Here is a 21,637-nt window from a genome sequence, read left to right on the forward strand (position 1 = left end):
GCCACATGAGGACGGTTCTGATGGCAAGACCGAGAATGCATACGCCTGTTACTGCAGCGTAGCTGGCATCCGAGCGAAGAGAAGATCGGGACCTGTAATATGGAGATTGTGGGGCAGAGGATCACAGAGACTGCACCGGACACCCTAAGTGCCTGCGTTGTTCTCGGAGACCAGAGATGAGGAACAGCCGAGGGGAGTGGTACAGCGAGTCCCTAGGAGTTTGCTGAGTGCTGCTGGAGGACAGCGCCGATGGTGGGGCCAACAATGTATGCGCCTGCTACTGCTATATAGCGGGTATTTGAAAGAAGCAGAGAGGTCGGCAGCAACAGAGAGGCCCGGCGTGTCCAGAGGTGTGGCTCCCTCATCGAAGGGCCTCAGCTGCCGAGTGCATAGCTGGGAGACTGCGAGGATTGGGAGTCCTATCGGTATTGCCCAGGCAGAGGTTTAGGACGGTGCCCCCCTTTGACAACAAGAACAAGTATAGAGGAGTAAGGCAAGTGCTGACATGGAAGAAGGGGCAGATCAGCAAAAAAGTGAAGAGCCCTGAAAGTTTGATGGCCTGGGATCTAATATCCCTGCTGGCAGACGGTATCACTGTACACCGACCTGGAGAGGTGCCCTGAAGGTTGCTGCTAGTGCTCTACATTTCTGCCCCCATGGCAATAGCACCTTGAGCAGGTGCTGGAGACAAGGGCCCATATTATCAGTGGAGCGAAGAGGAGAGCTGCGTTGCGTTAGCGGAAAACTAACACCTGTGGGCCTGTACCTCCCCAGCAGTGACATTCCTAAGCATACAACAGAACTTAAGAGGACAGCACACATTGATGTCATGGGCCTGGGTGTACGTAGGGTGCTCCGTTGCTACACTAACTGCTTCTCCGTGGTCATAGTGAACACACAGCCTTACAGTAACACAACATGGACAAGACAGACAAAACCTGACCCAAACCCCAGTTCGAGTTGCATAAACTCCTAAGTCAAGGGATTCTGACTTGAATGCCGTAGGGGGGGTCAGAGGCCATGTACCTATCTGCAGACACTGATTTAAAGCAGATATTGGCAGCCATGCAGCTCAGCCTAATGAAAATAAATGGGAAAATAGATGCCTTGTCATTCAGAATGGATAGAATAACAGAGTGGTTGGACAAACCCACTGAGCGACTGGACAAAGTGGAGAGGAGGGTGTCCGATGCAGAGGATGTCATAATGGCGGAGTCTGTGGCACATAAAAACTGGATAAACTGCTCCACTTACTGCAAATAAAAGCTGACGACCTGGAAGCCCACTTACGGAGGAGCAATATACTCATCATTGGAGTTGCAGCAATGACTCGGATAGAGACATTTTGGAACTCTTTGTGGAGCAGGTCCTGACCACCCTCTTGGGAAGAGAGACTTTTAATGGGATTTTCATGGTTGAATGGGCACACCATCAAAACAACGAAAGATGAGATTACCTGTCAATACGTTCAGAGACAGAAAAACTTGGCTAAAAAATCGTGGAACTGAGAGCAATACAAAGATTTTCTATCCAAGTTTTTCTCTCTCTGAACGTATTTTGATGGTAATTGGGGATTGGAGACCACAGGGTCGGTAAAAATTATTTCCCCAGGACCCCCTTTTGTAAATATGTGTTTTGGTGAATGGCCACACCAGTCATTGGTGCCCAGGCCAGTTCTGGGAGCTGCTTCCCATCCAATCCAATCCAAAAATTCTTTATTTCGGTCTTTTAGACCATAAAAGATACAATAAAAACATTCAAAATTAAAAAACATTAAAAACATATCATAAAAAATCATTTCCTTGGTAATCAGTTTATTGAGGGGGTAGCACTAGAGTTAATATCAATGTCAGTCTTTTAATAGTTTATTCCTTATCTGCCACATAGCCATTATATATTTGGCAACTGCAAAGACTATGTGGGGCAGAGTACAAGTTTTCAATATTCTGTAAGAGTGCAGATGGCTCCTTATGCCCAAGTTCCTACATAGTGGCACAAACCAATATTTCCTTGGTCTATTGTAGGCTGGGCAGAAGAACAGAACATTAATTTCCTCCTCATCATGATTGTTGCACCCTGGACAGATTTTATCACCCCTCTTAGTCCATTTGCAGGTAAAAGTTTTAATGGGCAGAGTGCCTAATCTCCATTGGATGAACAATTTTCGTGCTAAAGTAGGGAAAATGATGTCCATAAAACCTTCAAATTGGTAAGAATTTTTGGAATCCAGAAATCGGTCTGTTAAAATGCCATTATTCGGTGCAGTTACCAAAGAAAATAAACTTTTTTCCTTGTATATTTCCACCAGTCTTTTACGGGAAACCCTTTGGCAGCCCTGTTCAGGAACCTCCCATAACTCCGGGAGTCTCAGCCGATACAGTTCTTTCTTAATGAAGACCAACCAGGGAATTCTGTCACGCTTGTTCAGGTTCATTACATGAATGAGATCTTGGCTATAGTGAGCAAGCTCGCTTGTGGTCCAAAGCCTGTGCCAGAATCTTAGGGGCTTTAATTCCAGATCATCCACTATGGAGGGGAGACCCACGTCTAATCTCAAGGGGAGTAGGGGTGTGCCATGGGGGAGGGCTAGGAGACGTCTAAGAAAAATATTTTCTACACTCAGAAGTTCTGTCCCTGCTTTATACCCCCATAGCTCACTTCCATAGGAAGCGGACGCTTTAGCTTGGGTTTTATACATTTCTAATGCCGGGCTAATGGATTTAAAAGTTGAAGTGTTCGCGACCTTCAAGATTGCACCAGACAGTTGAGACAGCTTTAGCCGGGATCTTGCTATTTGGGGATCCCAAGATAGGTTCTCATGTAGGGTTACACCCAAATACTGAAAGATGTTTACCCTTTCCAGTCTTGCTGGGCCCAAGGATGGGTTAGGTCTAGTTTTGGGGGAGGGATAAAATATCATGAAGTTGGTCTTTTCTGTATTGATCTCAAGACCATGTTGTCTACAGAAAAGACCAAATCCATCTAAAATCCGCTGAATCCCCATCGGGGATTAGGAAAGCAGGAGGGTATCATCGGCGAGCATTATAGCCGGTACCCTCCTGCCTGCCAAGAAAGGAGCGTCATTGTCCCTAACATTGTCGAGATGAGATATGACACTGTTAACAAAGAGGCAAAACAGGGTTGGCGCAAAAACGCAACCCTGTCTTACCCCTCTAAGAACTGGGAACCTAGATGACAACGCTCCATCCCTCCCACACCTAACCTGTGCAAAATTACTGGCATGGAGCCTAACTATGGCATTTAGTAGGTGGGTAGGGACACCCAGCTCCTTAAGGACTTCCCACAGTTTTTTTCGGGGAACAAGGTCAAAGGCTGACCTCAGGTCCACGAACACCATGTACAGCCTCCCCCCCTCGATCCTCACAGTTTTCCAATAGAGGAGAACGAGGCAGAAAATCTGATCCATGGTGGACGTGTTTTTTCTGAAGCCAGCCTGGAGGGGACTCAGAATTTCATTTTCCTCCATCCAATCTAGAAGGTGGTCCAGGAGGAGGTGGGAAAATAGTTTTTGGGGGACATCTATCCGGCTGATCGGCCTGTAGTTGGCTGGGAGAAGAGGGGAGCCCTTTTTAAAAATAGGCACTATCCCCGCCCCCAGCCAAGTACAGGGGATCCCCATACCTCCCGCGATTGAATTGAACAGAATGGGGAGGTACGGGCCCCATATCTCTGGGTGATGTCTAAAGAGGTCACCGGGCAATCTGTCTAGTCCCGGGGCCTTCCCCTTCGCCAGTCTCTCTATTGCACTGACCACCTCGCCGAGGGTGAATTCTAATCCGGCTACAGAATTGGATATAACATCGGGGTCCACATCATTGGCAAATTCAAAGGTATCTTGATATAATTTGACAAAATGGTCTTCCCAAACAGAAGATGCAATGTTTGGCTCCACTGCAGCTTTGTGTTCTCCTGTGCCTGTGTTTACCAAAGACCAACATTTTCTGGAATCCCTTGCTTCTAGCGCTAGGGAGAGGTCCTGCCATCTATTCCAATCCCATTCCGACCTTGCCTTTGCCATGGCTCCCCTATATTTCCGCCTAAGCTCGGCGACCTTACCCTTATCAGAACCTGCTTTTATTGTAGCTATTAGCTCTGTCTTGATCTTTTTACAGGAAGAATAGTACCAAGTTGGAGTACGAATCTTTCTCTTCCGTGGGACTACCACTGGGTAAAAAACCTCACCTAGAGCTCCCACTAGGTCTACATGAATTTGAGCTACTTTCTGATTGAAGTCTGGTGGTCTAGGCTGATTAATTAGTACATCCAGTTCTTTTAGCTTAGGGAGTGCTAATTCATAGATTTTAGTTAAGCTCTCTTCTGAATTTGCCAATTTCCCCCATTTTACCCCACGTCTATTAGAGCTAAGAACCAAATTCCCTGGATCTTCACTGGGATTGCCGGGTAGTGACCCAACCGCAGGTGCAGGATGCACCATATCTAATAAAAGTGCGTTGTGGTCACTGTCTGTTCTTACAATTACCCTAAAATCCTGAACCTTGGACCACAGACCAATGTCCACAAAAATGTAGTCCAACCTTGATTCATGGTCCTTCCTATTGAAGGTGCACGATGAAGGGGTGTCAGAAGGAGTGCGTCCATTACAGGCCCTTAACGCGAAATTTAGTGTTAGGGACATAATTTGCACTGCGAGAGGGGACCAGGATTTAGGGTGGGGGGATTGACTTAACGGAACACCCCAAAAGTCATCCTCAGCAGTAAGGGCACCCTCCTTTAAACCTTCCAGTGGTTCAAAGTGACAATTAAAATCTCCGCCCATCACTATCTTACAGTCAGTGGGGAGTTGGCCCAAGAATGACGAGAGGTCTTCTAGTGTAGGTGAATCCATGGCCACACTGACTGGGCGGGAGTATACATTGATAATTGCCAAATTTACCGCATTAGGCCACCTGAGTAGAACACACTGGATGTCTTGCGAGAACGTCGGTACATTCTACGCATTACACCCAATATGACTGGCTACCCAAACCGCCAAACCGCCTGAGGGCCTCCCTTTACCACTCCACCTGGCTTCAATTTCAAAAACTGCATATCCTACTCTACACAGAGGTTCTCTGGCCCATGTCTCTTGGAAAAGACAGATATCACTACTGCCTACTAGGGAATCCCAATCATTTGTGTGTAGTTTATTAACAATACCCGCTACATTCCAAGAGAGGACCTTCAGGGTTTTAGCTGGAGATTTTGAGCCCAACCCCCGGTTTTCTCTGGTTTAGTGTCCAATGATGGAACTGCGGGCCCTTGCAGTGATGTTTCCAGGATGGATAAGGCAATGGGTATTAAGTTAGGACCAGGCGGAGCTACGGGTGATAGACTATGACCAGGTGGACTACAGGGCAAGTCACTTACTCGGCCCTGGGAGACAGTAGGAATTAAGCTTTCCCGGGGGGATACATCAATTTCTCGAATGATATCATCAGTGACGCCAGCAGATTCACTAACGATACTTTGGGTACGTCGTGAATATGCACCCTTTTGGAGTCAATTGACCTGATCGAGACAGCTGAATCTATTGGGGTGTACATAGGTGCCACAGGCAGAAGTAACATTGCGAGTGGGCCTATATCTTGACCCATCGACAGCAAAGCCCACCCTTGTCCAGCCATCATCCCTCCTCATAGTCAAATCACGTACATTGGGGTAGAGGTATGACAGGGGAACCAATTCTATGGAAGTATTTCCTGCACCCCCAAGCCAATTACAGATGTAGGTAGCAACCTGGGGACTCTTAAAGCTTACAATTATGCAGTCCCCTACACATTTCTTGGCGGTGTACCCAACCCATGGAACCCTTCTAACCATAAGAACCTCTCCTTTTAGATTAGGTGGTAAGGGCCTTTGAATATTTAACCAACTGATGACCTTATTACGTAGGGAATCATAGGATTCTACCACGTCGCTAGAAAGTTCTGGTGCCCCCATCAGATTCACAGTGTAGGGTGCCGCCTCTGGAGGCAAGTTAACTGCTTTTCGCCGGTTATTGGAATTAGCTAACCGATTTGAGCAGGTAGCTGTTCCATTTAATGGTCTCTCCTGGCCAAGTAAGCTGGCTGAGGCGGGTAGCTTCGACCTCCTTACAGTTGGTACCGGAGGCAGTTGCCTAGGAAGAGGTACAGGGACAGGCTGTGGCACCGTGGCTATGCTAGTGTTATCCCCAGAGGGGGCTATTGGTGGAGTAGGGGCCACAGTGGTTGTAACAATGGGGGGATGAGAAGTCCCGGCATTATCCCCATGGGCTCCATGTGTGCTTACTCTTGGCCCTAGCTGACCGCCACCACTTCCACTTAATCTTTCTATAGCTATAAGTCTAGCCTTTATGGAATCTAGTTTAAGGGAGAGAGGATCCAAAAGGCTTTTGAGGATACCAGTGAGTGAGCAGATAGTATGCTCTGTGGTTTTAGGGATGGCCCTACCAAAAATAAATGGACCGGTGTGCGGGGTGTGCGGGGTAGTCGGAGTGGGAGGTGGAATACTCGCCGTTTCCATATCGTTCCCAAGTACAGATGTTCTAGGGGCCTTCAGGCTATCTACAGTTGTATTCATGATGGAGTCAACTTTAGCCCTTTTGGCACCTTTGGTCTTCCTAGATCTTTTTCTTTTCAGGGCAGTGTCCTCTCTATGGCCCATGTATTCAGTTGATGTAGGACCATCCCCCAGAGCTCTAGTTGGTACTGGCTCAACAGTGAGGGAGGGTTCCACCTCATCAATAATACGTAATGAGTCACTGTCCCTGTGTGAGTTGGATGGTGACCTTAGCTGCTGTAAGACGGACTCTATTGTTTGATCAATATTATCCATGAGTGATAAGTGCGTGGCATCAAGAAGCAGTGATGACCTGACATTAGATGGTGACCCCGGTGCAGCCAGATGCGAATTTTCTATACCCTCCACAATTTGCTTTTCCAACACAGTTAGTCCCTTATTAACCACTATATTTGCCTTGGCAAGGAATTTATCCAAAGTACCTGAAGCCATGGAGGCTGCCTTGCTTCTGGTATCTCTTGTAGACATTTTGTTTGATCCCCCACTTCTGGGCGTCCAGGCTGGGCAGGGCGGTAAAGGTGACCTAAGAGGTAAGGCGTTAGAGGGGAGGCCCGGTCCGGTCTCTACCATCCTCTAACGGCCTCTAACGGCCCGCCCTTTGCCCGGGCTTTGCCCCGGGCTCTGTCCCGCACACGTCCCGCGTACGCGGGTGTAGGCTCTCCTAAATGCTGAGGGGAGGGGGCGGGAAGAGACGCAGGTGCGCCTGGTGTTTTCGGCGCTCCGCCTGCTGGGACTCGCAGTCCCGCGCCCGCTGGTCAGTCTCTAGCAAAGTCTCTGACTTCCCTAAAAATATCCCCGACAAGTATGGCAATCCTTGCAGGCTCTGGAGATGTGCTGCTCCTCCTCGGTATGGCTCTGTGTAATGTCACGGACGGCTACGAGCGGCCCCCGCAAAGCGGGGGCCGCAAGCCGTTATCAGCTGTATCAGGGGGAGGGGGCGGGAAGAGTCGCAGGTGCGCCTGGTGTCTTCGGCGCTCCGCCTGCTGGGAGTCGCAGTCCCGCGCCCGCTGGTCAGTCTCTAGCAAAGTCTCTGACTTCCCGAAAAATATCCCCGACAAGTATGACAATCCTTGCAGGCTCTGGAGATGTGCTTCTCCTCCTCGGTATGGCTCTGTGTAATGTCACAGACGGCTACGAGCGGCTCCCGCGAAGCGGGGGCTGCGAGCCGTTATCAGCTGTATCAGGGGGGAGGGGGCGGGAAGAGTTGCAGGTGCGCCTGGTGTCTTCGGCGCTCCGCCTGCTGGGACTCGCAGTCCGGCGCCCGCTGGTCAGTCTCTAGCAAAGTCTCTGACTTCCCTAAAAATATCCCCGACAAGTATGTCAATCCATGCAGGCTCTGGAGATGTGCTTCTCCTCCTCGGTATGGCTCTGTGTAATGTCACGGACGGCTACGAGCGGCTCCCGCGAAGCGGGGGCCGCGAGCCGTTATCAGCTGTATCAGGGGGGAGGGGGCGTGAAGAGTCGCAGGTGCGCCTGGTGTCTTCGGCGCTCCGCCTGCTGGGACTCGCAGTCCCGCGCCCGCTGGTCAGTCTCTAGCAAAGTCTCCGACTTCCCTAAAAATATCCCCGACAAGTATGGCAATCCTTGCAGGCTCTGGAGATGTGCTTCTCCTCCTCGGTATGGCTCTGTGTAATGTCGCGGACGGCTACGAGCGGCTCCCGTGAAGCGGGGGCCGTGAGCCGTTATCAGCTGTATCAGGGGGGAGGGGGCGGGAAGAGTCGCAGGTGTGCCTGGTGTCTTCGGCGCTCCGCCTGCTGGGAGTCGCAGTCCCGCGCCCGCTGGTCAGTCTCTAGCAAAGTCTCTGACTTCCCGAAAAATATCCCCGACAAGTATGACAATCCTTGCAGGCTCTGGAGATGTGCTTCTCCTCGGTATGGCTCTGTGTAATGTCACGGACGGCTACGAGCGGCTCCCGTGAAGCGGGGGCCGCAAGCCGTTGTCAGCTGTATCAGGGGGGAGGGGCGGGAAGAGTCGCAGGTGTGCCTGGTGTCTTCGGCGCTCCGCCTGCTGGGAGTCGCAGTCCCGCGCCCGCTGGTCAGTCTCTAGCAAAGTCTCTGACTTCCCGAAAAATATCCCCGACAAGTATGACAATCCTTGCAGGCTCTGGAGATGTGCTTCTCCTCGGTATGGCTCTGTGTAATGTCACGGACGGCTACGAGCGGCTCCCGTGAAGCGGGGGCCGCAAGCCGTTGTCAGCTGTATCAGGGGGGAGGGGCGGGAAGAGTCGCAGGTGCGCCTGGTGTCTTCGGCACTCCGCCTGCTGGGACTCGCAGTCCCGCGCCCACTGGTCAGTCTCTAGCAAAGTCTCTGACTTCCCTAAAAATATCCCCGACAAGTATGGCAATCCTTGCAGGCTCTGGAGATGTGCTTCTCCTCCTCGGTATGGCTCTGTGTAATGTCACAGACGGCTACGAGCGGCTCCCGCGAAGCGGGGGCTGCGAGCCGTTATCAGCTGTATCAGGGGGGAGGGGGCGGGAAGAGTTGCAGGTGCGCCTGGTGTCTTCGGCGCTCCGCCTGCTGGGACTCACAGTCCCGCGCCCGCTGGTCAGTCTCTAGCAAAGTCTCTGACTTCCCTAAAAATATCCCCGACAAGTATGGCAATCCTTGCAGGCTCTGGAGATGTGCTTCTCCTCCTCGGTATGGTTCTGTGTAATGTCGCGGACGGCTACGAGCGGCTCCCGTGAAGCGGGGGCCGTGAGCCGTTATCAGCTGTATCAGGGGGGAGGGGGCGGGAAGAGTCGCAGGTGTGCCTGGTGTCTTCGGCGCTCCGCCTGCTGGGACTCGCAGTCCCGCACCCGCTGGTCAGTCTCTAGCAAAGTCTCTGACTTCCCTAAAAATATCCCCGACAAGTATGGCAATCCTTGCAGGCTCTGGAGATGTGCTTCTCCTCCTCGGTATAGCTCTGTGTAATGTCACGGACGGCTACGAGGGGCACCCCATCCTATCATAGCTCGGATCCTCAATTATAGAGATCGAGATGCAGCACTAAAGCATACGATTTAAAGGCTGTGCGCTATGAAGGCATGGAACGCTCCTTGTATCCAGATTATACCCAGCAGGTCCAGGAAGCACATTGACTGTTCATTCCGGCCAAGAGGAAACCTTGGGACTTCAACTAGAATACAGCAAGTTATACCCAGCAAAACTGTGTGTCATGTCAGAGAGGAAGGCACACTTCTCCATGAACCTGAAGCAAGTATTTCATTTTCATAAGCAGAGGCAGGGGAATAGGAGCAGACATGGCTCCCCACATTCAACCTCTGGAGGAGATGATGGAGCATTGGCTTAAGAGGAGCAGTAGTGCAGACTACTTTATTTTGGTCTTTGGTGGGGGCTGGCACTGATGGGAATGCAATCCTATGAGTGCTCCGTCCTCCCTTGGAAGTGGCAGGCCTCCAGATCGGCGATGACACCGTAGTAATTATCCAGGCCCTTGGCCCCATGGAAGCTACTGGTAACTATGGAGGGCGGTTACTCATGCAGTCCTAGAAACAGAGAGATGGATAAGACCGTTCTGATAAAATCTTGAGATCCCCTCCCTTTGCTGAATGTAGGATGATAGACATTCTGCGCCATTGGCCGGGCTCCTGTAACTGTTGGACTGAGGCAGACCCACGATTGGCCAGCATTCTGGGGGTGAAAAACTTGTACAGGGGACCTTAGAGGTCCTGAGGATGTGGTCCCCCCTGTTTTTCCTAGCCCGCTTGCTACTGTTGTACTAATCTGTTTAGCTGTTGCGATCATGCTTCCTTTTCTTCTGTAATTGGTGGGCGGGTTTGCTGGGGCTTTCACAGCCGGTAACATCTACCCTCATGTGCACTTCACCACATACAAATGGTAGACTTAGGTTGCATTATGTTGGGGGACTATTGGGGAGGGTGGGGGTGGTAGATGTTTAGGCTATGCACTGTTTGGGGACACATAGCGTGGGTGGGGAAATGTTGGAGAAGTTATGTTCTTATTACACTGGGGTAAAAACAAAACATATGATACAATAGGACATGATCAAGTATGACGAACTGTAGCTACGAAATGGGTGACGTAGGGCAGGACATGACAGAAAGCCCTGACATTCCTGGGATACGGCTCATCACTTGGGATGATGGTGGTCTTAACGATCACTTAAACAAATGAAAGGTAGTAGAATATCCCAGATGGCATAAAGTGGACAAAGCCATTTTGCAGGAGTTGCACCTATTGCCTGATAGCGGTGCACTGAGAAGGGAGTTTACGGGGTCTATACAGTGCCACTGTCTTCACTTCCCATGCACGTGGAGTCTTTATATGGGCAGACAGCAGATCGGGGATACAACTTACAATAGTACACACTGATCCAGGAGGCAGATTTGTAGTCTCCCTTTGTTGTAAAGATGATCTAGAAGCAGTGCTGGTTGGGGTGTATGGACCTAATCACAATGATCCACAATTTCACCATTCCCTCAGCACACACCTGCTGCAATGAGGAGATCTTCTGCAGGTATGGGGAGGGAATTTTAAACTCTGATCAGGACCACTTAAGAGGTCCTCCGTGCAGCCCCACAACCACTGCTAAGTAAATCTTGGAAATAGCAAATAGTACAGGGCTAGTAGACATATGGAGACATCGCTGCCCTGAAGCCATGGGATACAAGCACTATTCCGCAGTTTATGATATGCACACCCACATATATTACTGGATGACATTCAGGAGCTTAGTGTCCCATGCGGTCGGGTGTCTGACACTCCCTCACACTTATTCTGATCATTCCCCAGTGGTTTTGGACCTGGAACTTCATAGCCGTCAGGCCATGGTGTTCACCTGGCGGTTTCTGCCTTATTCTCTACTGGATGCTGTTTTTAAGTCCAAACTAGCACAGGCCATAGAAGAGTTCTTTGCAATTAACATAGAATCTGATGACAGCTTTGCAGAAGTCTGGGAAACCTTTAAGGTTTACATTAGGTGTGCTACTCTCTCTAAGCATGCAGGAGTAATAAATCATTGAGAAAAAGTCTGACACATCTGGAGAGGGAAATAGCAGGCATGGGACTGAGGCACTGGAACACGGGTGATCCCCGATTGCTGGGTGAAATAAAAGCAAAAATAGAAGAATACCATGATATAGCCCATGACGAGGTTAAAAACTAATGCAAATATGCCACTGCAATTGACATATGGGGAGGAGGAATGCCCGAGAGCCACTTTGGTGGCATTACTACACCCTAAAAAGAGAAACTGAAGTGGTCACAGGCATACAGGATGAAGAGGGACCTTTGCTTTGAAATAGAAATAACATTTCAGACAGGTTCAGATGATACTATACTGACCTATAAAGTGTCACATAGCACCAGCTGAGGCAGTAATTAATGACTACTTAGAGCACATAGCAATGACGTGGCTTACAGTAGAGCACAGGGAACATCTGATGATGCCTTTATGACCTGCAGAGAATCACATGGCTTTGTCCCAGGCCACATCCTACTGTATAATGAATGTACATTGTTTGGCACTATGGAGCTTATAAACCCTGAAGTGAGAGAAGCTGCTGTCTTTCTAGATGCAGAAGAAGCATTCCATTTGGTTGAATAGACCTTTTCATGGGCCGTCCTCTGTATGATAGGAGTCGGCGAAGTCTACTTGTGATTGATGAAGTTTTGTATGCTAAACCCACTGCTCAGATCCATGTGATGCGGTGACGTCCCCTATAGAGATCACTAGAGGCACCAGACAGGGGTCCCCCCGTCTCCCTTGCTGTATGCGCTAGCTGCGGAACCTCTGTTGTGCGCACTCTATAAGTACCAGGGGGCTGCTCTTCCCGGGCTTTAAGCTTGTGGTTTCAACGCATGCTGACAGCGCCTTGATATGCATTCATGGCCCAGACAGGAATCTTCTGCCAATGTTGCAGGAAGTGTTGAGGCTTGGAGGGATCTCCGGTCTTAAAATCAACTGGGAAAAATCCATCATTTTCCCACTCACCCTATCCATGGCACCTATAATGTTGGAGTACCCCCTGCGCTGGACAACAGACACAGCCTGTTACCTTGGGATACAGATACATACAGACCCATCACTGGTATTAAGGGACAATTATAGCACAGCAATACATAAATTAGGGGAAGATATCGAGCATTGGGTCAAACTCCTGCTGTCATTAGCGGGGCGGGTAGCGTTCATGAAAATGGTGGTACTCTCTGATTTTTATTCCCCTTCCAAAATATTCCCATACATCTGCTACAGTCATTCTTTGATGTGTTGCGTGCACAGTTGTTAAGGCTAGCCTGGGCCAGGAAGCAGCCCAGAGAGTGATATATCGAAACAAATGCTGCACATCCACATGCACTCCCCCAATGTTGTTCCGCAACCTTGCATACAGCTTTGGTGTTCATGACTTGCTGAACTCCACATACACTCCCCCAGTTGTTGTTCCGTAACCCTGCACAGAGCTTTGGTGTTTATGACTTGCTGAACTCCCCTGTGTGCTCTTGGCATCAATTATTGGAGCAACAGGCTGGTTCCTTGTTATATTCCCAGCACACACTGATAGAATGGTGCTCCTTGTTCCCACTTAGCCGTTAGAAGAGTGTGATAAAAATATTGAATACACTAGGAGTAGTCACACTGTGAAGTCTTTTCAAGGAAGGGATGGTGTGAGGTTGGTCAGCTTTTAAAGATGTCACAGAGACACAGAAACCCCTATCTCTCTTTCAGTACTTCAGAGTCCGACACACAGTGCAAGATCACTTTGATGAGGATATGCAGGAGCCTCCAGACATGCCAACGCTATTCAATCAAACACCCCCACTAAACTGCTCACAAAAATATACACACTGACACAAGAGGCAAGGCAACTGAGTGCCATGAAGATGAGACTAGAATGGCAGAAGGACCTGGGCATGCCCATTGATGATGAGAGCTGAGGATATTGTTGCTCAGTGATAAAAACTGTGTCACTAAATGGACAGCACATATTTAACATTTTGAATATGTTAACAGAATATAATATACCCCAGAAAGGCTCTTCAAATATGGAATGCGAGACACAGCAGAGTGTCCCAGATGTAGTGAGGGTGTTGCTGGATTCATGCAAGTGGCATGGCACTGTCCTAAAATAGTTGAATTCTGGGAAGCAGTATTCTGTGAGTTGGGCACTATTATTGGCTCCTCCTTGCAAAGGGACCACATGATAGCTCTTTTAGGTTGGGTTAGGGAAGTGCATAAAGCAGACAGGAAATAAGTGCCCATTGGGATCTTACTGGCCATGCGCCATGTGACAATGCATTAGGCTAGAGGTCCAACCCCTACCTTAGCAGAGTGGCATACACACATGGTTTTCTGTAATAAGCAGTCAGATGTATATAGTGAACTGCTTCCTCCGCAAAGTCACCCTAAACATCACTGGGGGCTATATCATGTGTATCTGATCGGGAAGGAGACGGGTGAACCAGAGGGAGAATAAGCAGACACATGTCAACAGATGGCCTTAAAAAACAAGACAGGGCGTGAGGATGGGGTTGGTTGTTTGGTGGGAGACAATCCCAGCTCAATTGGAGCCTATGCACACTGCATGACCTGGCACTCAGCTGCAGTAATTGTTTCAATGTAAATTAGAAGTTCTAATTACAAAGACAGACAAGAGTTACCACTTGAAAAGGTGTCCCCAATGTGCTGAGAATAATGCGTGTACCATTGCAAACTGCTACTGTTAACATTATACTTACCGTTATACCTGAGTAACATCTATCAGTCAAGTTGTGGTCCTGATACACTGTTCGATCTATGTGTATACTGTGTTTCAACAATAAATAAAATAAAAAACATAAGAGATGGATCAAAATATGGTTAATTCCTCCTCTTTTCTTGCGCTGGTGTACTTGTGGCTGCTTAGCGCCAATGCAGAAACCCTTGCGCCATGGATCAAGGGTGCCTGTGTTGCAGGCAGGGTTGTTTTTGTACACAAAAGGCTTTTTCCTCTTTCTCCGTGTGATACAGAATGCAGCACACGTACAAAGTTGAAAAACTATGAGAAAGAAACATATTTCTCCTAGTTACGCCTCGGATTGCGCAGCAATATGCCGCATTCCCAGGTCCACCACTCACAGTAAATCTGGGAATACGCCAAAATCCATGGTTGGAAGTGTGAAATACCCACGCTCCTCCCATGGAATGCCTCTCTGGGGCAGCGTAACTCAATGCAGAAGCTTATTCTGCCTTGCATTACTCCAGATTTCCCAAGTTACACAGGGCCACCCTGGGTGGCTTTGCATGGCTTGGTAAATCACATTCTAGGTTTTGTGTCACCCTTGTGTTACCTTGCATGGTGCAAGGGTGATGTGCAACTTCAATAACTTTAATAAATATGCCCTGCAGTACTTACTTAATAATTCAGAATTCTTGTTCAAGGGTGCTAAGACCATGGCATCATGGAAATGTACAGATTTTCGATCTTCTGATTGGTAAATGGCATTCCATGCCAGTTGGTCTATGTCAGTAATTGCAAACACAACAGTGATGGACAGAATGTGGATCAATGTCACACATTCACCCCAGTCCAAAGATCTGGGCCCAAATCCATCGTTTTTCCACTCCACACCACCCTGGGTTAGACAATAGCGATATGCAAATCAGCGCTGACCCTGTGCCCCATGGGAACAGTCCAGTCCGAACTACAAAAGCCATGTCCTTCCCAGAACGGAAACAAGCATCCGAGGACCGGCCCGGTTTCGAGGTAACACCTCTCATCAGCCCGGCTAGCTTGATTCCAGTGGTGTGGAGTGCCTGGGACTCACGTCTGAGGATCCCCAGTACACTTAGAGCGGTAATTGCAAACACAACAGTGATGGACAGAATGTGGATCAATGTCACACATTCACCCCAGTCCAAAGATCTGGGCCCAAATCCATCGTTTTTCCACTCCACACCACCCTGGGTTAGACAATAGCGATATGCAAATCAGCGCTGACCCTTTGCCCCATGGGAACAGTCCAGTCTGAACTACAAAAGCCATGTCCTTCCCAGAACGGAAACAAGCATCCGAGGACCGGCCCGGTTTCGAGGTAACACCTCTCATCAGCCCGGCTAGCTTGATTCCAGTGGTGTGGAGTGCCTGGGACTCACGTCTGAGCATCCCCAGTACACTTAGAGCGGTAATTGCAAACACAACAGTGATGGACAGAATGTGGATCAATGTCACACATTCACCCCAGTCCAAAGATCTGGGCCCAAATCCATCGTTTTTCCACTCCACACCACCCTGGGTTATCGTTTTTCCACTCCACACCACCCTGGGTCATCGTTTTTCCACTCCACACCACCCTGGGGGCACAGGGTCAGCGCTGATTTGCATATCGCCATTGTCTAACCCAGGGTGGTGTGGAGTGGAAAAACGATGGATTTGGGCCTAGATCTTTGGACTGGGGTGAATGTGTGACATTGATCCACATTCTGTCCATCATTGTTGTGTTTGCAGTTACCGCTCTAAGTGTACTGGGGATGCTCAGACGTGAGTCCCAGGCACTCCACACCACTGGAATCAAGCTAGCCGGGCTGATGAGAGGTGTTACCTCGAAACCGGGCCGGTCCTCGGATGCTTGTTTCCGTTCTGGGAAGGACATGGCTTTTGTAGTTCGGACTGGACTGTTCCCATGGGGCACAGGGTCAGCGCTGATTTGCACATCGCCATTGTCTAACCCAGGGTGGTGTGGAGTGGAAAAACGATGGATTTGGGCCCAGATCTTTGGACTGGGGTGAATGTGTGACATTGATCCACATTCTGTCCATCATTGTTGTGTTTGCAGTTACCGCTCTAAGTGTACTGGGGATGCTCAGACGTGAGTCCCAGGCACTCCACACCACTGGAATCAAGCTAGCCGGGCTGATGAGAGGTGTTACCTCGAAACCGGGCCGGTCCTCGGATGCTTGTTTCCGTTCTGGGAAGGACATGGCTTTTGTAGTTCGGACTGGACTGTTCCCATGGGGCACAGGGTCAGCGCTGATTTGCATATCGTCATTGTCTAACCCAGGGTGGTGTGGAGTGGAAAAACAATGGATTTGGGCCCAGATCTTTGGACTGGGGTGAATGTGTGACATTGATCCACATTCTGTCCATCATTGTTGTGTTTGCAGTTACCGCTCTAAGTGTACTGGGGATGCTCAGACGTGAGTCCCAGGCACTCCACACCACTGGAATCAAGCTAGCTGGGCTGATGAGAGGTGTTACCTCGAAACCGGGCCGGTCCTCGGATGCTTGTTTCCGTTCTGGGAAGGACATGGCTTTTGTAGTTCGGACTGGACTGTTCCCATGGGGCACAGGGTCAGCGCTGATTTGCATATCGCCATTGTCTAACCCAGGGTGGTGTGGAGTGGAAAAACGATGGATTTGGGCCCAGATCTTTGGACTGGGGTGAATGTGTGACATTGATCCACATTCTGTCCATCATTGTTGTGTTTGCAGTTGGTCTATGTCAATCATTAACATTAGAAGCGTTTATTGTGTGACAAAACATGCATGCAGTCTAGTTACATGTTCCATGTTATTTATATAATCCATAGACCACACTTCCATTAGCCAAACATAAAAAAAGTATTGTGAACGAATTGCTTACATCCCTTTTGCACTCTTAAATCTGTCATGGTTTACAATCAATCAATCGCTCAGGGATTTGTATAGTGTGGCTACTCACCCATGAGGTTCTCAAGGTGCTGTGGGGCTGCTGGTTTGTCTGGGCGTGAAGGTTCAGTCAAAGAGCCAGGTCTTGAGATCCTTACTGAATTGGATAGAAACCGGGATAGCCTGAGGTGGAGGGTCAGGGTGTTCCAGGTCTTGGCGGCAAGGTAGGTGAAGTATGCAATTTGGAAAATAAAGAGAAACTAAGGTGGATGTTGAATGGGATAAGGATAGCAACCTCCTTTTAAATCATAGGCTGCAGTGTATCTCTTCTAAGGAGTCCCCCAAAAAAAGGACATCGTCAGTGCATGGGGGTAAGTCCAGTACCGTTAGGCCTTTTCAATATGAGTTAAAGGCCATTAAAAATTGGTGAAAAGAAAGCCATTAACACCACGTGGAACACAGGAGGTAATCCCACCACAATTGTCTCCTTCATGCCGGAGCAATGAGTGAAGTTTCCAAGGAAATTTATTGAGGCGAGAGACGTCTGTCACTGGAGGGTGTGGAAGTGACTCCCTTTATTGATCATGGTGCACAATACAGGGAAACTGTAAGAAACAAACACCAAGAGGAGGATAGGTCACCCTCTGACATCCCAGTTCAGAGGTACTGCAAAGGTGGACCTGGTGTCCCTAAGTCCAGCGATGTTCTTTCAGTTATCTTGCATCCAGTACATCTGCTGGCTGTCAAGAACAAGTGAAGATCCAGTGGCTGACAGGATCAGTATCTCCTTCTTTCAGTCCGAAGTCTGGCCTGGGTGTTATACATCACACAGGAGTTATAGAAGACTCTATGTAGGACACAATGTTATGTTAATTTACTTCAATTTTAAATGACTGTTTGAAACCTTTAAAAGAAAGATTAGATAGTTTAAGGTCAATATCTGGGAAATTATTATCAAGGAGTCAGAAGCAACAAAAAGTTCTCCAGAAGGGTCACCAGCCTTGTATAAGAATGTTAATGTAGCTGACTCGTCAGCTCAGAGTTGTTCCCCCTGTTTAGTGTACTCCAATGCCAAGAAAGGCTAATGTCTGTATGAGATCTGTATTGCATACACAGTCCAACAAGTCCTTGGGTACTCCAGCTCAAGTATCTAGTGCCCACAATTCTGCTACCCATATTTAAAGATTGTCTAACACATCAAGGGTCTCGTGGTCTGTGCTAAGGCATCCCCAGTTACCGGTGATTATTTTGCCACCTGTATGCTGCCCATACGCTGTTGTTTAAGCAGGTGTACCCCCTTTGTCAAATTCTTCCCAAGAGTCCCCTACTGAGCTCCACAACAAGGTGTGTCACTGGTTGGCTAAAAATTCAAATTTTTAGTGTATATGATTATAAAAATATCTTAATGACATGCCGATTTGCTTGGGTTGGTTATTCCCGGATGTATGACGTTACAACGCATACTTTTACCACGCATACCTTTACAATGCGGTTTTTACCACGCATACCTTTACAACGCATAGCGCTTAGAGGTGCTGGATAGTGGTAAGTATAATTTTCTATTCCAACTCCAGTCCCCGTGGACACTAGGTAAGGTGTTGGATAGAAAATTAAACGTATTCCCTATCCTAGAGCGCCCCCCAGCGCAATGCGTTGTAATGGTTTGCGTTGTAATGCCAGCGTTGTAATGGTATTGCGTGGTAAAAAATGCGTGGTAAAGGTTGTATACCGTTATTCCCACAAGAGTATTCAAGGGGATTGTATCATCGTGAACTTTAGACACCCAATGATTGTGGTGAGGGTTGTATGACAGTACAACGCGGGCTATTACCACGCGTGCCATTACAACGCTGTTTTTACAATGCAAGTCGTTACAACGACTTGTGCTGTAAGCGCTGGATAGTGGAATAGTTTAATTTTCTATTCCAACTCCAGCCCTCATTACAGTAGAGAAGGTGTTGGAATAGAAAATAAGCTATTCCTTGTCCAACAGCCCCCTCCAGCGCAAGTAGTTGAAACGACTTGTGTTGTAAAAGCAGCGTAGTAAATGCAGCTCGTGGTAATGCCCGCATTGTAAAGACTGTTGCCCGTGGGGAGAGTCTTAGCATTTTCTTTTAGCCCCTGGGTGCGAATAGTGATATTTACACTCTTCCACTTGTTTTTGTTTACAGGCCACCCCATTATGAGTGACACTCAGAGTTTTTCCAAGGTCCGTTGTCTCACCCAATTACTGGCACTTTTAATATTGGGTGCACTAATCGATTTACACCCTTAGCAAATTCGGACAACCAGGATTGACATGTAATGGGTCCCCAGCTTAGTGTCTCTTGTCCCAGTGTTAGAGGTTTGATGGAAGGAAGAGTTGCTTTGCAAAGCAGCAATGATGAAACTGTTTTGGTCCTTAAAATCATGGCCAATGTAATCAGTCCTCAGATTTGGACCTCTTGTGTCAACACCTGTAAACTGCAAAGAGGATTTAATAGAATTGCTGCTCCGCAAAAGAGCATCGATAAAATAACTATGAGTCTGAGAAAAAATTATGCTATTTCACTAAAATTAAGTTCTATCATAGATCCATTTTTAAAGCTTGTGCGGACTACTATGCGAATGAAATCATGTTGAGTCAAAATGCATCTTTAAGATTCTCAAAGACCTTAGGACTAAGAAAGCTATGCTGCCTGTCATATTGTCCGCACAGCAGTGTGATGAGCTTGCGACTTTTTTTCGTGGAAAAAGTACGTATTATCTATCAATCTTTTCCACATGTCTCCACGTATTCCATCTCATCGCCTTTTGATGGTGGGTCTAGTTCGACCTTAGCAGCAATTCCGAACATGTCTGAGGAGGAGTTTACCAGGTTGAGTGGTAGAATTAAAACTGGCTCACCTTCTGACCCTTTGAGGCCTGCGCAATTTAGGGAGTCACTTTCGAATTTCCGGGCTTTCCGGGCTCCGCTCCGCCAAATAATCAATTCATCTTTTTCCACTGCTATTGTTCCGGCACTATGGAAACAGGCATGGGTTTCGCCCATTCTTAAAAACCTACGCTGCATTCAACTAAACCCGAGAATGTTTGACCTATATCCCTCCTCCCTTGGGTGGCCAAGATTGCAGAAGCACAGGTCAACAACATGCCTACTCAGTTCTTGAGCTCTAATAATATTCTGGACCCATCGCAGAACAGATTTCGACCGGGTCATAGTACGGAAACGGCTCTTCTGGACACTACTGAACATCTGCGGTCGATTCTTGATGCCCGTCAAAGTGCGGCTCTTTTTTTTGCTCGACCTCAGCGCCGCCTTTGATACGGTGTCCCATGGCATCCTTCTTCAGCGGCTAGAGGAAGCTGGGGTTACTGGGTTGGCCTTGGAATGGTTTAGATCCTTTTTGACTGAAAGATCCTTACGAGTGTCTGCCCCCCGTTCCTCTCCCAGACCCACTCCATCGGTCAGGGGGTTCCCCACGGCTCAGCGTTGAGCCCATCGTTGTTCAATCTTTATGTTCAGCCTTTGGCTGCTGTCGCTAAACTGTGGGACCTTATTATGGTCTCATATGCGAACGACACGCAGCTTGTTGTTACCTTGCCTGAAGGGTCCTCTACAACCACCTCCAGATTTAGAGAAGGGATGACGGCGGTAGCCGAATGGATGGCCACCAACTGCTTGCAATTAAATGCTAACAAAACTGAGGTTTTGTTAGCCGAAGGCAGTGGTTAAAAATCTTGGAGTCTGGATGGATTCATCCCTAAGTTTCCAGACCCATACAAGGAAAGTAGCGCCACGTGCGTTGGCCTGCTGCGGGGTCTTAAGCCTCATCTGAAGTTATTTGATCCGCCATTACGACAGCTGATTGTGCAGGCGACCATTTTATCGTGCCTGGACTATGCCAGCTCATTTCTTTTGGGGGCAAATAAGGCGGAAATACTTCGGATGCAAAGTGTCCAAAATTCTGCAGCTAGAATTTTGGTGGGTCTTCCGCATTCTTGCTCCGTTGCTGCCACTATTCGGAAGCTGCATTGGCTTCCTATGGAGAAGCGGATCCATTTTAAATCTTTATGTCTATCCTTTAAACTTGTGAAAGCTGCCAGCCCTGACCTATTGAGCAACCTACTCACCTCTTATGTCCCTCCCCGCCAGCTTCGCTCGGCAACACTGGGTTGTTGTCCCACGGGTTAAGCTTTGCCGTGCAGGTGGGAGTTCTTTCCGCTGTCTTGCTGCTAGGCTGTGGAACTCTTTGCCTGAACATATTCGGGGCATAGACTGCCTGCTTGCCTTTAGGAAAGCTATTAAAACTTTTCTTTTTCCCTTAGTGTAGTTTTCTGGTTGTGAGATTGCTGCTACGGCATTGAGCTGTTGTGTGTGTTATTCCACCTAGTTGTAAGCGCCGGGACACCCTTTTGCTGGGGCAGCTGTGCGCTATATAAAACTTTTTAACATAACATAACATAACATTTCAGTACAAGACATTACATCC

This window comes from Lissotriton helveticus, chromosome 11 (assembly GCF_964261635.1).
Source record: "Lissotriton helveticus chromosome 11, aLisHel1.1, whole genome shotgun sequence".
Lineage (NCBI taxonomy): Eukaryota > Metazoa > Chordata > Amphibia > Caudata > Salamandridae > Lissotriton > Lissotriton helveticus.